General features: G+C 35.6%; 1 protein-coding gene across 9 annotated transcripts in view; it reads right to left on the reverse strand.

Moving 5' to 3' along the window:
* The window catches only part of ZNF438 (zinc finger protein 438), a 180,013-nt gene that overhangs the window by 104,367 nt on the left and 54,462 nt on the right, over positions 1–21,184 (reverse strand). For 2 of the 9 annotated variants that reach the window (XM_081049833.1, XM_081049836.1), the window contains one exon: positions 8,599–8,676. The exons of 6 other annotated variants lie outside the window; for them this stretch is intronic. The gene's annotated coding sequence lies outside the window, so the exon portion shown is untranslated. Of the gene's footprint in view, positions 1–8,598; positions 8,677–11,620; positions 11,669–21,184 lie in introns of those variants that run through there. One more of the 9 variants, XM_081049829.1, reaches the window with a different exon arrangement.

The following is a 21,184-nucleotide window of genomic DNA, read 5'->3' on the forward strand; positions in this document are numbered from 1 at the left end:
AAGGCAGGAAAAGCTCCCCAGTTGAAAACATGAACCATTTCTCATAGAAAAAGAAGGATGACTCAGAATTGATAAGGTGAAGCCAGGAGCTATGAATAATCACTGCCAGGGAGTAGGAATGGCCCTAATGAAGGAACTGACAACATGATAATTTCAAAATTATTACAGAGCAGTAAAAGCTATGTGCCTAGTTCTCTATTTTTGAATGAAAGTGTTTACTGCAGTTATTCTATGCCTGCTTCTCCATTGTATGTTGACTAAATAATTAGTCTCTTGAGAGGAACTGTACTGTGTAGCTTCCTACATATCTGGACCTCATTTAAATGACAAGATCCTGGACCTTAACTTTGAAGCTAAAGCCATTGTTGGATGAGAATTTTGGATATCTTGGAAGGTGGTTAATGTATTTTGAATAGAGGAGGAATGTGAACCATTTGTGGCCAGAGGTGGACTGTGGTAGACTAAGATGGTCACAGATTCTCTAATACCTCTTCCATTAGAAGGTCATGCCCATGTTCCCTCTCATGGAAACTGGGAGGGTTCTGGGACTGCTTTGTCCAACATAACATAGTAGAAATGATGTGGTGCCAGTTTCCAATTTTAGGCCTAAGACATTGGCATCTGCCACTTCCCATCTCCTGGAAAATTCTCTCTAGAAGCCCCAAGACTAAGTATTAGAAGTCTGACTACCCTGATACTACCATATTGCAAAGGTCACGTGAACCTAGTTTTCCACCTTTGCCCAGGAACCATATACGTATATGTGTAAAGATATCTTGTATCCTCCAGAGCACTCCCTCCACCAGTTGAATACCATCCAGTGATCTCATTCAATGCAACATAGAACAGAAATATCACTCAGCTGAGACCTGCCTTAATTCCCAATCCACAGAATCATGAGCTATATAAAGCAGTTGTTTGAAATCACTTCAATGTTGGGGAAATTTATTATGTAATAATACATTACTACAACAATTTTTGTAAGTTATCTTTTTTTAAGTTGCTGCAGGGGCCACACTGCCCTGTCACCACTTTCTACAACCCAATTGTAAGCAGTAGCCTAAACCTATATATAATTCAGAAGTAACTTGAATAGTTCATTACAAGGTAAAACTATTTCTTAGAGATAAAAAGACCAACTTTCTCAGAAATATTATAAAACAAACTACTTTTTGAACACAGGAAGCTTCAATTAAGTTATTATAACTAAAACCAACCATTTTCTTATTAAATATCATACATACATAATTAAGCCAAAAGATTCATGCTCAGGTTTAGTGCATTTAATAGATTGTTACTTAGATGCTTTCTCATGATTGAAGCAAGACCAGTATTACAAATATAGATTATTTGTGGAAGTCTAAAACAGTGATTATAAAACATAATGTAAACAAATATTGGTTTATTAAGATAAATTATGAAGTACACAATAGGTAACAGTTGTTAATGGATTTTATATATGTGTGTGTATGTGGTGTGTTGTGCATACACAGGCATATGTATATGTAATGTGGTATATGTGTGTACATGCACGCTTACATCTTTTTTAAATGGAGGGAGTGCCTGTCTGACACCAGTGTATTTACTGCAGCGTTTTAACAGTTAAATACTGGAAACAATTTAAATATACATCAATAGGAAAATAGCAAAAAAGAGGATAGAGAGACTTTAATTTTTTATTCTACATATTCTATACTTGACCTATGAATTCAATTGTTAGAAATGTTTACTATAGGCATGTAACACTTGTGGAAATTTACAACGAAAAACACACCATTACAAGCTAATGCCCATGGTCATGTTCTACTGTCTTTGGAGCCTGAATGATCCCTTGGTCTAAGCACTGGAGATAGCCAAAATTATTTCTGGGGGAGAATCACAACCTATTAGCACATATTTCTTCAGGCTGCCTCTACGGAGAGGTGGTAGAGAGTCTATTCAAATGCATTTTGTCCTCGGGCTCCCCAACTTTCCCAAGAGGATGCCAATCCTATACCCAAGCTAGCTGACAATTAAAGCAGAAGTCTCCATATCTAACCTGTAACTAAGAATAACTACACTGCTGGTACTTGTCAGGAAGCAAAAAGGCCGATCTTACCGTTACTCAGTTTTTACCAAAATCTTCTGCAGGACTGCTGCACGTCTATTTAGTCCAGCCATTCATTATTCCCAAAACTGCATGTCGGGATTAAGACATACCAACCAAAGAACAGCATTTCTGGCTTTGTCCTCTTACAGCTCTCCTGCATATTCACCCAGCAGAACTGTTTAGTAAACCGCCTTAGATGTTAAGCCACTAGACAGTACTAAAGGGAAGTTTAAAAACAGGTCTGGAGAAGAGTCTTCAGCCATGTCTTACAAGGAGGATGCCGAGGACAGAGTTGAGTATGTTGCACTATGACGAAAAGGATATATTTTTCTTTGAATTATAATTATTAGGCTTCTCCTAAAACGCTAATAGATTTTGATCTTGTGAAAACTAGAAAACACATCTCATAAGAGCTCTCATTAGAGAGTTTAGAGCAAAATTTGTGACCCAACCTCGAGCAAATATGGAGCTTTTATGAGACGCACTGTGTGTCCCACTCTTAGTCCATTTGTCCAATTTTTATCATCCTTCGGTATTTTTTTTTACATTATTGCGGTACAATTTACATACCATAAGATTTATCTGTTACAAGTATGCAGTGAAATGATATTTTAGTAAATTTACAGAGGTGTGCAATCATCACTACATTCCAGTTTTAGAACATCCTCATCTCTCTTCAAAATCCCCTTGAGTCCATATGCAACCCCCACTCCCACCCCCAAACCTGCTCTGATTTGCTCTGCCTAGACAATTCATGTGACAGGCACCAAACCATTTTTATTCTTCTGAATTTGGCTTTCTTCACTTAGCATATCCTTGACGTGCATCCTTGTTATAGCATGTGTCAGTATTTTCCTTTTTTTTTTTCCAATTGCTGAATGGTATTTAAATGTGTAGACATTCCACATTTTGTTTCTCCATTTACCAGTTGATGGACATCTGGATTGTTTCTCATTTTTATCTATTATGAATAAAGCTACTATGAACAATCACATATAAGTCTTTGCATGGATATGTTTTCATGTCTCTTGGGTAGATTCTGAGAAGTGGAATCGCTGGGTTAATTTTACAGGTCAACTTGGTTGGGCCCATTACCCAAATACTTAGTCAAACATTATTCTGGGGAAGTGTTTTTGGATGAGACTTACCATCGGTAGACTTCGAATAGAGCAGAATGCCCCCTTATCCAATTATTTGAAGACCTGAACAGAAAAAAAGGCTAACTTCTCTGAGCAAAAGGAATTCCCCAGGAGACTGCCTGTGGATTTCACCTGCAACATCAGCTCTTCCTGGTTTCCCAGCAGGCTGGCTTTGGATTTAAACTGCATTTCTTTCCTGAGACCCAGCCTGCCGGCCTCGCTTATCAGATATTGGACTTGCCCAGCCTCTACAATCACATGAGCCAATTCCCATGCTATTGGTTCTGTTTCTTCTGGAGCACCTGACTAATGCATATGGTAAGTTAGTTTAATTTTTAAAGAGATGTTCAAAGTGTTTTCCAAAATGGGGGTACCATTTTACATTCCCATCAACAATGTATGAGAGTTCCTGCTTCTCCACATCCCAGACACTAGACATTGTCTGTCTTTTTTGACTACAGGCATCCCAGTGGGTAGAGAAGTACCTCACTGTGTTTTTAATGTGTGTTTTCCTAATAACTAATGCTGTTGAGCACATTTTCATGTGCTTATTTATTAGTTGTATGTCTCTTTTTGATGAAATGTCTATTTAATTCTTTTGCTCATATTTTAACTGGGTTACTTGTTTTCTTATTATTGAGCTGTTATATGTTCTGGATACAGTCTGTTATCAGACATGATTTGCAAGTATTTTCTCTGTGGCTTGTCTTCAATTTCTTAACAGTGTCTTTTGAAGCACAAAAGTTTTTAATTTTAATGAAGTCAAGTTTATCAATTTTTTTCTCTTACGTCTCATGCTTTTGGTGCTATATCTAACAACTCTTAGCCTAATTCAAGATCATGAAGTTTCTTCTGTGCTTTCCTTTAGATGTTCTACAATGTTAGCTCTTACGTTTAGGTCCATAATTAATTTTGAATTAATTTTTGTGTATGGTTGATTTTTATGAGGAAGTTCATTTTTTTGCATATGAATACCCAATTTTCCTAGGACCCTTAGTTTAAAAGATAATCCTTTCTCTATTGAATAGTCTTAGCAGCTTTGCTAAGACAAAAAAAAATCAATGGACCAAAAATGTAAGGGTTTATTTCTGGACTCTCAATTCCTCTCTATTAATATACATGCTTATCCTTATGCCGATGCCATATTGTCTTGGTTACTGTCACTTTATAGTGACTTTTGAAAATGGGAAGTAACCAAGTCTTCCAACTTTGTTATTTTATTCATTTATTTTAAATTTTATTTTATATTATGTGTAGTAATGAATACCATCTTAAACTTTTTGAGAGAAGACAGGTATGAATAAATACAAAAATAAAATAAACTATATTTTAAAGATATTTTCAAAAGAATATATTCCTCTTTAGATTTGAAAGTGACAATAACTAATATATTCCCCTAGGAATAAGTGCAATTAATCTCCCCTCCTCCCCCCACACACATCAACAAGCATTTATTGAATGCCTACTAGATACCAGGCACAGTGTAAAGTTAGGTGCTGAAGATACAGAGACAAATAAGACACAGTTCCTCACTTAGCATATAAATGGAGACTGATGGCCTAGTGTATTGAGAGCACCAATAAAAATATGTACAAGACACAGTGGTAGCCAGGGCAAGGGAAATTAATTTTATCTAATTCTATTTATCTTACTTCATATAATAAACTTACTTCTGAAAAAATGGTTTAAATTTTTTGGGTTGTTTTTTTTCACCCCCAGCAAAGTCAGTATTAAAACACCAGAGAGGTTGGTACTTATAAAAGCTTGGAGAAAGCAATCCTTTTATAAAGTAGAGGTTCCCTCAACTAGTTAGACCTTGTAATTTGTTCTTTGTTATTAGGTTACAAAAAGAAGGTACATGGATGAAAAAATTCAAATAAAACAGAAGTAGTTACACTAAAATGTAACTCTCATTTTACCTCCCACCCACACTACTCTTCCCCCCAAGAAGTAATTTCTGTTATGCTTGGTCAACTCTTTTCTAGAGCTATAGAAGATGCAGACAGTATGAACTCTTGAAATCTTCAGACAAATCTCAAATCTTGTTTCAGATAGAAGTGTTACCCTCTTCCCCACTAAACATAACATCAGAACAGCTAGCAAGATGTTAACATTATTCTTTTTCTTTCTATAGTCCATCCTTTGCGCTAGAAAAGGTAAAGATTAAGAGAAAAATGGACATGAGCAACAGACCTAAATAATGTGTATGTATATGTAAACTTTATAGTGACACTTCCTGAAACTTGCTCTATAGGAGGTTTTTAATAAGCGTTCTTAAAAAATAAAGGAAGGAAAGTCAGAAAGAAGGGAGGGAGGGAGGCAGAGAGTGGGCATTTTCAAAGTCAAATACATTTGGAAAATACTGGGTTAAATAAAATACCAATATTCACTGAGATGCTCCTACTTTTTATAAAATTAACTAACCATCATATTTTTAAAATCATGGATCACCTAGTAACATCTTGAAAGACTCTGGATTGTCACAAAAATACAGTGGGGGAAATAAGCACTGGTTATAGTTTCCTCTTCATTATTACACTGGCAGCAAGTCATGCAGTTGAACAAATGAGGATGTTCTGAAATATGCACAGGACCACATAAATCTGCTACTGGTCAAAAGACTAAACAATAAAGTCAGCAGACTGTCTTGAGATCTATCTTTACTATGTTGGAAAAAAAAAAAACTGGTTTCGTTTTTTTGGTGTGTTGTTTTTCCTTTGTACAAGTAAAAAAATAAAACGAAACGCAGAAGTTTGGTTCTAAAATTTAACTCACTCAAGTATTTGCTTGTAGTAATAAGTAAATATAATCAAAGGGTCTCAAAATAAATTGTATCCATTTTTTTTAATTTGCTTTATAAAACCAAAAAAAATGGATTAAAGTAGTTTAGGATATTAATAACTGTTTTATTGTAGAAGAACCTTTAATAGGTTAATAAAAAAATTATTGTGAAGTTAGATTTACCTGTAGTGACTACAGCCACCTATATCTGTGCAATAAAAAAAAAAGGAAATTTGGATCTATCTCCTTATATGTTAGACTTCAAATCAAGATATAATTTAGCAGTGAGCACTGTTAAACTTGCCATTGAGGTTGGATGGGGCCTTATTACCAAAGTGTAGTCATAAATGATTAACATCTCAATATATCTTCTTCCTGTCTTCCTGCTGAAATTTTAATTGGGTGAGAAATTTGGGAGGACTTCCTACTGAAGTGCATCCTTATGCTACCTTAAAAAGCTGCTGTATGTCATCAGTGGAAGCTGTTCTGAAATTCCACTTCAGTAAAAAATAAAGAATAAATAAGTCTCCAATGGAGAAAAATCTCCACCAAATACTTAAGTTTTTTGTTGTTTCTTCACTGCTGCTGGGAATAGGACATGTGATAACTATCATATTTATAAACGTCAAATAGACTCACTCCTTTAAATCCAATCCCCAATTATTTATTTCATACCCAACTCAAGCTTCCTCTATGGAATCTCTCACCACTTTTTAATTCAAGTCAAAATGATTTCTCCCTCCCCTAAGTGACTTGATTCTTGCTCAGATCTCTCACTTAGCACATAACCGTAATCAATGTATAGTCAGTGGCTGTTTAACTTGACTACTGTACAAATCCTGCTTGTTGAGAAGTCTAGACTTTACGCGACAGGACCAGGGCCGCATACATCTTTGAAGAACCCACAATTCCAGGCACATGCTGTTGACATGAACATTCTCTAAGTATTTGTTGACTAACTGACATTACTATTCATAATGCTTTATGATGGTCCCAGGAATAATTAACCCTGGGAGGAAATATAAGAGTTTTTCCATTATGAAAAAAAAATCGGCTTATTGGTTTCAGGAAATGTTAATAGACTATCTATAACTAAAGTAACTTACGACTAAATGCCACTCTTTTCTATGACAGTAGTGTCATGGTTAGGTCAGCCAGTTGTGCATCACTTAAGGACTTGGGCACAAAATGTTGTGAGGGAATTAACTGTTTAATAACACAGAACTATGAATAGGACCTACCGTTAGAGACTAACAGGAAGGGCGAGAGTAACAGATTTAGATATGGACATAGTCACCCCCATATGGATCAATCAAGAATCTACAGCAGTAATTGGCAGTCTCATTCATTGACTCATTCAACAAACCATCACTGAAAGCTTACTGTGTGACAGACTGGTTTAGTCATTGGGGAACTAAAGGTAAATGAGAAATATCAACCATTCATGTCGGCTCTCTAGCAGATGCAAACAAAATCAATCTAAGAATGCATCTCCCCATTTCCACGCGAAACCATATTACACATGGTTAAAGTGAGATGGAAAAAAAAATATTTTACCTCATTGCTTTAAGCAATGCAAATAGTGTACTTTGGCCTAAACACCAGCACACTTAAATTATCCTAGAAACTCCTGCAAAGAGACACTGTGCTGTTTCTGTCTGTCCCCAAAACCTCAGGTTCCCTGGTTGTTCAATGAGGACAGAGAGATGTGCTCTGAGCAATGAAGGTAAACTTGCCCAGAGCTGTGTCTACACAAAAGCTCATTACCTGCGACGAGGCCAGTGCAAGCACAGGTATTCAGTTCCTCGCAGTGCATCATCAGCTGTTGACACATTCTTATGCATCACAGAAGCATAACATTTTCTTTTAAAACTGAAGGGAAAAAGGCAAAAATAGAAAACCTTTCGCCAACCACAAAAATGTATATTTTAAAAATTGTGGAATAAAAATGAGCTGCTATATGCTTTCAAAACCAGAGAAAAGATAGAAAATAACGAGTATCTCCCTATTCCCAACTACAACCTTCTGCACTGGACTGAAGCAGAAATGTTGATGTTTCAACTAAGCAGCTTTACACATCTGAAGCAACTTAAAACGATCCACTTATTAAGAAAAGTAAAAGATGGTAGGGTCAACATTTACCCTTTTTAGACTCAGAGCCCAATCTTCAAGTGTGGTTTTAGAAGGAAGAATGTAATCTTTAATAGATCATTGGGTTTTCATTTAACTAAAAATTCATTAAATCAATTTAAAAAGCTACACAAATAATTTGACAACAAACGGCTGCTAAATTTGAATTTTAAAACTAATATGTTACTGCTCTGTTTTTGTCTTAAATCAAAGGAGTTTCTTCTGGGACTGCAAAGGAATGACCATTTAGCCTATCTCATGGAGGAAGGAGCGATTTCTAGTCTTTAAAAACAGGAGGTTTGCCTACACGATCACCTGGGACAAACTTGGCCAGCGCAAGCTGGCTAGAAGGTTATAAGAGCCTGGGAATGTTTAACATCAAGAAAGGAATTACAGCGCAGTAAGATCAGAGGGAATTACACAGGAAATGTGAACAGTAACCCTTTCATATCTCCATACCTCCTCCCACTGCCTGTGATAAATGGAGTCCTGCTGCAGTCCAGCTATGCGAATACACACGCCAACTGGAGAGGGGGACTAGAAAAAAGGAAAAAAAGACATTTTACACACACACACACACACACACACACACACACACTCTCACAGCACAGCATAAATTCCTAATGACAGGATAAAATCACGTTGCTCCAGAAAACTGCCTTTAGCCTTTTTCATTGCCGCATATGCACTGTATCACTTTCTTATCCAACAGAGCCCTAAGTAAAAATTCCAAAGAAACTTGGAGAATCAGGTGGGGGTGGGGGGTAGAATAGTTGGCAGACTCATCATAAGTAGGGAAACGTGGCTCCTCTGAAGCTGACCAAACAAACAGGTCTCCACCCTGGCTTATGTTTAAACATCTTGTTCCTAGTCAGTCTAGAGGGAAAACATTCTTTCCACAATAAATAATATGCAATCGAATCAGAAAATTTTACTCCAGGCTTTATCTACCCTATGTAAAACTTTCTTTAGTATCATAAGCCAGAAGCTGAAAGAATTTAACTGATTATGAACTTTTCTTTAAGAGTAACTTAATTATAGTCAAGGTAAGTTAAAATATTTCTAGTTGCTAATTTGGAAAAGCAAATGTGACTGTGCAGATCCGAGACTCCTTAGAGACCCCTGGTTGGGATCTCCAGAAAACAAGCTACTCTTACCACAACTGCCTCTCGGCAAAGGGGAAATGCTCAGTTCCTATATACAGATGAATTTGAGAGAGATTAATTAAAAAACAAAAACAAAAAGAATCCTCTGGTCCTCAGATAATAAAGGGCATGACTGGGATAGCAAAATAAAATGAAGAAAGAAGTGATATTTCCAATGGGTTATGTTTAAAATATGGAATAGAATTTCATAGGTCACTTTGAAATAAGATTTAACTTTTTCCATTGGTATAACTTCAGAGTAGAAATGGTTTGCCACAAAGACTAGGTCAAGAAATAAACGAAACTGAGTACAGAGATGACAAAGCAAACCTCCAATAAAAGTGAAAGAAGTAAGCTTTTCAGAACTATCAAGAAGAGGAAACAATAAAACCAAAGGATTATTTTTCCAGGAAAGTGCCTCCTCCAAAGCACACCTATCTTCTTGAAGAAACAGCCTACAGCAATAGTGTTTTTACATAATAAATGGCACATCACTCAAATGGCAAATGAGATTTCAATTGTAGACTTCCTAATTGCCTTAAAGCTAAACAACTGATGTCTAATTTCTGTAGCACTGGCTCACAGAAGGCAGTCCCATGACTGCAATAGGTTAACGGTACTTGCTCTTTCCATGGATTCTGAGTTGCCATAACATTTATATTAGGAAAAACATTAGCAGAATGAGAGGGAGCAAAATGATAAAGAAACTCCAAATAATAAACCAGACTTCTGCATGGGCTTCCAAGCAAGGATCAGTTCCCCATTACAGCATGGAGTGCACCAAATGGAAACTCAATGGAACTCTACTCATCTGGAAATGAGAGCTTAGTTTTAGTGCTTCTTAACCATTTTAAACCCATGTCTGGTTCTGATAAGCATAAAAACTTCATACCCTCATTGTATGTTATTTGAGACTTCAAAATAATTTAAGTATTATATAACCTAAAAGAAACCACAGCAAAATACTTTTTATTGGTTTTTCAAACAGTGTCCCACTAGAACAAAATTTATTAACAAATACTTTTCTAAGTAGACAGATATTAAAATTTGTTTACTGTTATCTTGAAGACCAAAAGGTCAAAAATGTCTATGAACACTAATGTATTGATGACAATGAAATGATATAGGTTGGGACCTTCAGCATCTCCTCTCCTGGAGAGTTACTGTAGACGATACTTTCAGTTCTTACATTAGGCGTGAAGAAATGCTGATTGATACATATTACACCTTCAATATGTGTTAAGTGATTCGGCGATGGGCCTCTTTTTCTATTCTGAAAATAACAGAGCAGTAATATAACACTCTCTTTCAAGTAATAAAGGATAGAAGCAAACTGGTTAAGTCTTCAGTACAGAAGCAATAGTAAAAGATGCATATTGCAGACAGCCTTGACTATAATTATGATAATGAAAACAGCAAGAATATCACCTAATATTGGCACATTTATATAGCATTTCTCAATGTATAAAATACTTTATGTAATTTCAACCCCATAACTTTATAAAGGGGATGTTATTTGATTCAAACAGTTTAAAGTGGCTTTTTCAAGATCACCCAGCTAGTTAAGTAGCAGAACAGAGATTTGAACTTTTCTGGCAGCTATCCCATTTATTAAAGCTCTTAACATTGTTATGAAATTTTGAAATTATCTTCACCCAAACTCCAAAATCAAGGTACATATAATAAGCACAGCCTTTTTTTTTTCTCTTAACCCACCTAATATCACTCTTTCTACCAATTCCCATACAAATTCTCAGAGTTCCCATTGCAGCAGCTTTTATTTCCTCATACCCAGTCTGACTAAGGGCACAATGAAAAACATCTTTCAAAAACAAACCTCCATCCTCCTAGGTCATATATCCTACAACTATTCCCCAAAACAAGTACATCATCACAGGCGTAGACTTTTAAAAGATCCTCCTAGGTCATATATCCTACAACTATTCCCCAAAACAAGTACATCATCACAGGCGTAGACTTTTAAAAGCATTAACTACTAAGGAAATGTCTGGGGTTGTCTGTTCGCCATTTAGAATGAGTCAGATATGACACATACACCTCTTCATCCCTAAAAGGTGAGCAGAAGTCACTCTCACATTCCCAGGCTTAGCAAAGATACTCACTTCAGGGACTTGGTACAGAAAGGCTTACCGCACATAATAAAACTAACACAACTAAAAGTTACATTTTTATCAATTTTTAAACATCATTCTAAATGTTTTAGTTTTGTAATCTTATTAAAGGATAATAAACTACTGGCATTAGTATTTTAATGTAAATGTGAGGTATAATGAAGGCGGAATTTTACTGATATTAAATCAACTAATTTTACTCACGTCTGTCAATAAAAGGTCACTGTCACCAATTCAATGCCAACAGGAGTCCTCAATCTGGGATGCAGTAAAAGGAGAAACTTTATTCAGGTGAACAATTTGCAAATGGGGGAAATACAGCCTCCAGTGGAAACCAAAAGTGCACTCCACCAAGACAAAGGGGAGGATGTCTTTTATAGAGAAAGTTCTTGCCCTGGTTCCTGATTGGTTCATTTTTATGCAAATGAGGAATCCAAATTACACAGTTCTGACTGGTCAGCTTCACACACTCTGATTGGTTGTTATGGAGCTGCTCTGATTGGTCAGTGTAGATGCAAACGAGGATATAGCTGCATAGTTTCAATTGGACGGGCAGGACTCTGCCCGTTGGTTGAAAGGCGATAACAGGAGCACCCTTACAAGGGTCAGCTCAGACAGCAGCAACATAGTGCCTGAGGCTTGGAAGCCCAGTCTATGGCTTTTCCCTGAAATGCAGCATGTATTGGAGGCCTCTGCTAGCAATGGCTGCTAGACTCTGGTTATGATTTTGGGCCCAATTAACCCTAAGGAATCCTTCTTTGCAGATATATTCCTTCTCAAGGTTCATACCTCTGAAGCTTATTATGAAGATTATGAGACTAAATTATATGAAAAATGCTACACATCTTGCCTAGCACATAGTAACTACTCAATGCCAGCTGCTATTAGTAACATTATTAAAGTATCAGAAATAAAACATTTAATGGAAGATCATATTTAAAATGAACCAGCAAACAATACATTCTGTGGGTTATTTTTTTTAACATCTGTGCAAAACAAAGATCTATTCTATGCAAAAAATATATGCACATAAATATTCAGAAAATGATTTGGAAGAATTAATGGTAAAATGACGACCTCTGGGAAGATGGGAAGGTAGTAGCCAAAGGGAACTTTGATCTGTCATGCTTCATTCTTCAAAAAAATAAAAAAGTATTTTTGTATTCCTTCTGTAAATAAAATTAATGTCTTAAAAACCAAAATAGAAAATATATTCATACGAAGTATTATCTTAGTAAGTTTCTTCAATTACATAGCTGATTTCAGTATTACATGAAAAGTTTACTTTTATTTTTAATGTGCCCAAATGAGATCTAAAATCTCATTTTCTTTACTTAGAAATTTCAAGCTTTATTGTACACACTACTTTCAATAATCTTCCTAATGATATTCTTAATTGCTATATTAAAAATACCTGCTTGTGCAAAAAAAGAAAAAAATTACTTTATTAAATTTTAAAACCACTCAATGTATTTAATCAAGGTGCAAGGAGGCTTTCAAAGGCCAGGAAGCCATAAATCAAAATGGCTTTACATAAAAAGATTACCTTTTCCTCTTAAATTTTCTATGTGTTTATATTTAATATACTACATACAGAAAGTCGAATCCTTGATTCTTTCTAAAGCCAAAGGGTTGCCTATTTAAAATCATCATAACAATTTCAAATGTCTTGAGGGTTGTTCTAATTAAAAATCTCTCCTCTTAGGCTCTTCCTAACTTCTAATTCTTGTCTGCACCATATTGACGCTGGTTTTAAAATTCTAACTTCCCTTCTAGTTTACAACCATAACTTTGACTTTTTTGTTCCATTCTTTTTTTCCTTCAGATCACCGAGCTTTGAGCCTATAAACTATGGGCAAACCAGGTCACCAAAGCTCTTATTAACTCCCTCGGAGCAGCAAATAGCCGGCCTCCAGGCATGGAGGTAAGCCACATGCACCACAGGCCCAACCAGGCTGGGCCCCATCAATTTACAAATCCAGCTTATAAATTAAAGGCCTCTGGTGTTGTAAAAAGAGACAGACATTTCAATGGATGAGAGAGAAAGCAGCCTCTTACTTGACCAGAACAGGTCTGAATAGGAAATTCCTACCTCAAAGAGCTGTGGGATTCAGTGATTGTGGGAAGCTGTACAATCTCTTTTAGATATATTTAAAATTCAGAAAGCTCTTTTCTATAAACTCATGGAGAACAGTATTTGACCAAATGGTATCCTCCTATAATTTCATATAAAAAATGTATTATAATTTGTAGCTAGTACAGGGCAATTCCAATATAATTATAATAATATATAGTTTTGTTTCTAGAAAATGAAAAGCATATGCTTTGACGTTTTTTTTTCTCTTAGGTGCTCAGTTCATTAATAAATATTAAGCTGCCGTACTTTCAAAAACATACAACAATGATTCTTCCATTAGCTGACTTCCTTAATTCTGTAAGTCTTAACAGCACAGTAGTTAAGAACAACAACTTTGGAGCCAAGTCCCAGATCCACTACATACTAATTGTTATTGGTTAAGTAACTCAACTGCTCTGGGCCTCAGTTTCTTGGCTAATATGAATACCTACCTTATAGGATTACGATTACTGCAAGGATTACATCACTTGTTATATGTACGTAAATCACTAGAACCATGCCTGCCACACAGTGAAGGCATTTTAAAATTCTCCGTTATTATTATCCTTAACATCAGAAATGTTCAGCTCTTGGAACAAAACTTTAAGCACAGCTTACTACAACCACTGAAGGAATAGGTTCCTTGCAACTGCTTAATTCTATTCTTGGGACATTCAAAGTCACGTGCATCATTCTCTGCTATACATTCTAATGATTCTGTCCCTCCTATACGCCTCCACGTTCCCTGAGCTGCAGTTACCTGTTTACTCATCTCCCTGTGGCCTATGTCTTGAGAACAGGGACTCTGTCTTACCTTGTAGTCTCAACTTCTAGCACGGAGCCTTGCATAGATGCTCTATAAACGCTGAATGAAACATAATAAATATTAGCCAGTTATCTGTCTGCCTCACTCAGGTTAAGTTCCTGAGGACAGAAGCTACTACGTGTTGATCTCTGCATCCCTAGAATGGTCTTCTACACAATGGCACTTAATGCCTATCACCTATATTTTGTATCCAAGTTTCTAATTTATTTGGATTTATTCATGATATTTCTATTTACTAAAAGAAAATGCATTTATGAAATGAAAAAATTCTCTTTTTTTCCCTCGAAGCTTTCGTGACAGAGAGAGAAATAAAACTTTTCAATAATTTTGTAGTCCTCAAAGCAATGATGACAGAGAATCAATCAATGTCTGCTGCACAATCTTTTTTCCATGCTTATCTGGATGGAGCCTTGTCCATCCTCCAGAATCTAGCCAGCACAAAGCCTTCCTCAAAAAGAGTCACCCTTTGACTGCTGTACGATCTTATTCAGGCAGTATTGTTCCCTGGCTCTTTCACAATTGTGACATGTTCATTATTTCAAAATTCTCTGCCCACCCAGCTTGCGACCACACCCAACTCAGCTTATAACAAAAAGCCAGCTCGGGCAGCATTCTACTGCTGATCTTGTGAAACATGTATTCAGTGCTGGCAGCCTTTTTACTACTCAGGGCTCATCAAGAAAGATGTGCAGTGGAACCTTCAGTCTGATGTCTGACTGCTGCCACACAGGGGGGCTCCCTCCCAATATCCTCCATCTCAAGACACACACGTATCCCAATGAAAGGAGTAAGAGCATTCTGGGAGTCTAGATAAATATCTTTCTCTGTGTTCTCAGGGGAAAATGGTGATCTAACATTCCTCTGACTCATTCTATTACCAGATTACTTCCAGGTGTTATAATTGGGACTCTCCACCACAACATGTGTCACTTACCTAATATTAGATCAGAACATAAACACACAAGTCAAATATGATCCCTTCTTCTAATTCGCCTTACTCAAAGTAGTAAGATAAGTGATTTATTCCCCTTGACTTCACAAGATGAAATTAAAAATAAAAAAGCTGCCAAATGGAAACTTCCTGGCTATCCCTGGTGCCCTGGTAGTCATGGAATTTTAAGGTTAGAAAGGATCTTACAGAGTCATCTTCCTCATTTAATAGATCTAGCCTGAGGGTGAGAAAAGTTGAGAGTTTGCTATGGTCACAAAGGAAAACAGAGAACCAAAGCTAGAACGAAGGTCTCCCTGCCTCCCCGGCCCATGTGCTTTCCACATACCACACTAAGTGAGTCTCTTGCCAAGAATTTCACCCTGACCCACAGTCCTGGAGTGGATGTTCACCTCACTCCCTTCATCTTGGTAGTCCAGCTACATAATTATCTGCTAAAAAAATATGAGACAGGCAACTCTTCCATCTCTAAGAATAACTTAGCAACATCACTGTTTTCTTAAAGGTATCACCCCTAGCAATTGCTAAAGGCTTCTTCCTTCCACATTATTTCCAAGACAAGGCTGAGGCCCCGCTAAGTGTGCCCTCTCAAACCCAGCTTCCCTAAATAGTCCTTAAGTATTCTGAAAAAAATGGGAAAGCCCCATATACAAGGACACTTATTACAGAAAAGGAGGCCCACTTGAGCAGGTCACATGACTAGGATAACAGCCTATCAGAAACTCAAAGCAGCAAGAGGACAGCTTCTGTCATTGAATAGACGTTACTGAGAATGTACATCCCATGCCTTGTGCTACTTGATATGATAAACAAGGACATCTTAGAAAACATGTTTATTGGTCAAGAACTGGTGATGTTCCCTAACCCACCATCATAAAATCCTTGAATCCAATAATCCCAAATAGATTCTGAATTTTACACTTTGCTATAGCAAATACCAAATACAAAATTTCATATTCTAATTTTAAATCACACTTTGTTAACTTTTTAAAAAATGGTCTGAAGGGGGACAACAAGGAAAAGAGTATCTTTTTAAGATGTAATATGGAAATAGATCAAGAAAATAATGAGAAGATAATATGACACAAGTTTGTTTTTAATGACTGTCTTAAGGTTCTTTTCGTATATACTTAGAAAACAGTGGCAATTTATTTAAAGTTGTGACAATCTTGTGGTTTTCATAATTTTTATGTCTAATAAAAATTAATGAAAGAATATTTTATAAATCATTTAAAATTACAATTTAATAGTAGTTTGTGATAAAATTCTCAAATCATCTTAATGAAAACTAAGAAGCAGATAAGTAAAACTTTATTAAATGTCTCATTCATACTGAGGAAAAATAAAAGATACCATCTCGTTCTTTACTGTTAATTATAGATCTTATATAGTCTTAAGGTTTAAAAAAAAAACTTAAAAATAATCCCTAGTAGATTTCAAAGCAGGGTATATATACCTTTTAGCTATATCACAAATTTAAACTATCAATCAAAGCAAAATTAAACAAAGATAAACTTTAAATCAAATAGCAAAAAGTCCAAAACACAATGGAAACAAAAAAGAATTTAAAACAGTTTAAAACAAGATCAATGAAGTAACACCAACTAGATCAATTTTGACAATAAATATAAATGAATTAAAATATCTCTTAAAAGACAAAGGTTCTCACTAGGCTAAAAAAAAAAGGAAATCCAACTATGTTCCACTTTTAGGAAACATATCTAAAAGAAATGACAAAGAAAGTATAAATATAATAAGAAGTACAAAGATGTATAGGGAAATATAAACTAAGATAGCAATATTAATGTTGGCTAAAACACAAATCACAAGGCATACATTAGGAAGAAAAGCAGTATTACTCTGATAAAAGGTATCATCTTCAATTGAGATTTCGACAGTAAATAATACATTAAACATACATACCAAAACTGACAGAAATATAAAGAAAAAATTAATGGAAGAAATCACTGACTTACATCTTTAAGCCTTTCACAGATCAGACAAAAAGTAATTATAGGAATAAAGTTGAACAACATAATAGATAAATATTTAGGTATCTTACAAAGAAGACAACTTCTCTAAAAAGGTCTGTGGGACTTTAATGAAATTAATCATAAACTAGCCCATAAAGACAACCTTAAAAAATTAGCCAGTGGAATGCTGTATATCAATTTACTAATAATTATTTAAAGTTTAAACATAACTTGGAAATTGAGAAACATTCTCCTAAATAACGACTGCATAAAAAAGAACTCTTGGCATACAATCCTATGCTATTTTAGAAATTATGTTAATTGAGAATATAAACCAAAATCTATTGGATATGGCCAAACAGTACACAGAGAAAAACGTAAAAGTCTTAAATACTTTCATTTTGTATCAGGATATAAACTTTCTACCATAACAGATACTCAGAAATATAGTAACCCGTTAGAATTTTTTCTTTTTCAGGTCACAAATACAGGGTAGCAGGAGGAGGTGTGCTTCACCAAATCTTACAGGGACCCAGGCTGCCTCTATCGTCTTCCACAAGGCTTCCATCTCTGGAAGCAGTAGCTGCTGCTATACCTGACGTAACCTCCAGCCAGCAGAAAAGGAAAAGATAAAGTCCAGGACAAGTGGCTTGTTTTTAAGGAGGTAACTTTACACACATCACCATTCACCTCTCATTAGTCACAAAGCCACACCCTGCTACTGCAAGAGAAGCAGAGAAATGTAGTGTCTAGATGGACAGCCATGTATGTGCTCAGGAAAAATCTAGGGGTTCTCTATTCCTAAAAGGAAGAATCACTTCTAAGGTACATGAGTGACTTCTACATATTCTTTCTAGTTAAAAAAAAAATGAAAAGAATAAAACAAAACCAAGAATGGATTACACAAGGTCTGACAATTAAGTTCGAGAACTTGCCACTGTGCACTTACATTGGCAGCATTGTACAAACAGTTCAATAAGGTTTCATAACGTTGGTATATGAGTGTCTCACCGCTGTGTTCGTGTCGATGTGTGGCGGTGTCTTGCTGAGTGGCGTTCATTAATGTTGCGTGTTTTTGTGTGCCAACGTGAGAACGTCTGAGCTTGAATTAGAGCAACGAACAAACATTAAATTTCTTGTTAAACTTGGCCAACAGTGGAAGTGAAATCAGGGACATTTTAGTCTAAGTGTATGGGGATAATGCCATGAATAAAATGGCAGTGTACAAACGGATTAAACATTTTTCTGAGGGGAGAGAACACGTCACCGATGAAGAGAGGTCAGAGTGGCCAGTAACAAGCAGAACTGATGAAAACATTGCAAAATCATCAGCTGACTGTGAGAAGCATAGCAGACCAAATAAATATCCATAAAGAAACCATTAGGAAAATCTTAACTGAAAATTTTGGCATGAGAAAGACGTGTGCAAAAATGGCCCCAAACGAGCTCTTACATCATGACAATGCAAAAGCTCACACAACACTGTCTGTGAGGGAGTTTTTAGCAAGTAAACAAATAACTATTTTGGAACACCCTTCCTTCCTACTCAGTTGATTTAGCCCTCAATGACTTCTTTCTTTACCCGAAGATAAAGGAAATATTGAAAGGAAGACATTTGGATGACATTCAGGACATCAAGGGTAATACAACAACAGCTCTGATGGCCATTCCAGAAAAAGAGTTCCAAAATTGCTTTGAAGGGTGGACTAGGCGCTGGCATCAGTGCATAGCTTCCCAAGGGGAGTACTTCGAAGGTGTAGTGATATTCAGCAATGAGGTATGTACCACTTTTTCAAGGATGAGTTCAAGAACTTAATTGTCAGACTTCAAATGTACTTGCTTCATTTTAGCTGAATTCTTCTTAGTGCCTAAAACACTACCAAATATCAATTTAAGAAATTAGAAAAGTACATCAATGACTTCTAAGGATTCTAGGGTCCCATTCCAATACACACACTCATAGGCTAGAAAGTATACTGAGAATTCCTGTACTCTCTTTCCTTGTTTAAAGGTATTTGATTCATGCATTATTGTTTACATTGTGCATACTGATTTATCTAAATGGATTTTTCAGGTCAACTCAGTTTCAGCCTTACACAGAGGTCTTCTAACATTATACAAAAACTAATGTTTTGCTAGCAAAATGACTTTCAAAACTGGTAGAACTTTTTTAAAAACAACATTACAAAAGCATAGTATATGTACAATAAAATTATGTCCATTTAAAGTGTACATTTTCATGAATTTTACAAACATCTATATCCATATAATCACCGCCATAATCAGGATATAGAACACATTCATCATGCCACAAAGTTCCCCTGTGCCCCATGCAGGTTAATCACACTCCACTCTCAGCCACAGGTAACAACTTGTCTGCGTATTGTCACTATAGATTAAATCTGGCTTTATAGCATTTCTCATATAATAATCCAGGAGTAAATGGAATCATAGAGTTTATATTCCTTTGTGTCTGGATTATTTCACTCACCATCATATTTTTGAGATTCCTCCATGTTGTTGTGTGTTATCAGTACTTTAACCCCTTTATTGCCAAATATTTTTCCATTGTATGGATATACCACCTGTGTTTATCCATTCACTAGCTGATGGACAATTAAGTTGTTTCCAGTTTGGGGCTATTATGAATAAAGCCACTATGAACATTCATGTCCAAGTGTTATGTGTAAACACATGTTTTCATTTTCTTGGGCAAATATTTAGAAGTAAAATTGCTGGGTCTTATAACACACTGCCAAACTGTTTTCTAAAATGGTTTTATCATTTTACTTTCCCACCAGCAACATATGGAAGTTCCAAGTGGTCTATATCTCAATTAACTTCTTCTTTTTTAATTTTAATTATTTTGATGAATATACAATGGTACCTCGTTGTACTGATTTGCACTTTTCTGATGTCTAATGATATTAAAACCCCTTTTCCGTGCTGCACTAGCCATTCATTATTTTCTTGTGCCTACTTTTTTAACTCAGTTGTCTGAATATTAATGAGCTGTAAGAATTCTTTATATATTCTGGCCACAAGTCATTTGTCAGTTATATGTACTGAGAATATGTTCTCCCTGTTTAAAGACTGCCTTTTCATTTTCTTAACGATGTCTTTTGAAAAATAGAAGTTTTAAATTTTCATGGAGTCCCATTTGTCAATTTTTCTTTTATGGTTCATGCATTTTGTGTCCTAAGAAATCTTTGCCTATCCCAAGTTCATGAATATTATCTCCTGTCATTTTTTTTCTTAAAGTTTTACTCTTTTATATTTAGACACATGATTATTTCCAAGTTATTTTTGTATACAGAAAAGGTAAGGGTTGAGGTTATTATTATTTTTTTAATATTTGGATAGCCAGGTGTTCTAGTACCATTTGTTGAAAAGACTATCCTTTCTCCATTGAATTACCTCGGCGAGGTTGTCAAAAATCAATTGACCATATATATAAACACCTGGCTTTTCTAGCATTTCTCATATAACAATCCAGGGCAGTAAATGGAACCACAGAGTTTGTATTCTTTTGTATCTGGATTATTTTATTCACCATAATATTTTTGAGATTCCTTCATGTTGTTTTTAACTAGGTTTTTAACTAAAAGATTGTGTGTGTGTGTGTGTGTGTGTGTGTGTGTGTGTGTGTGGTCTATTTGTGGATTCTCTATTCTGTTCCATTGATATATATGTCTTCCTTAGGCCAACACCAACTTTATCACTGTAATTTTAAAGAGGACGCTTTAAAATGTAGAGGAAATCTTGAAATTAGGCAGTAAAAACCTTCTAATACTGTTCTTCTTTGTCAATTTTTGACTTTTTTAAGTCCTTTGTATTGCCATAGAAATTTTAAATGTCATTTACCAATTTTTCATTGCTAGTATATACACACACAACTGATTCT

Source organism: Rhinolophus hipposideros, assembly GCF_964194185.1.
Source record: "Rhinolophus hipposideros genome assembly, chromosome: 1".
NCBI lineage: Eukaryota > Metazoa > Chordata > Mammalia > Chiroptera > Rhinolophidae > Rhinolophus > Rhinolophus hipposideros.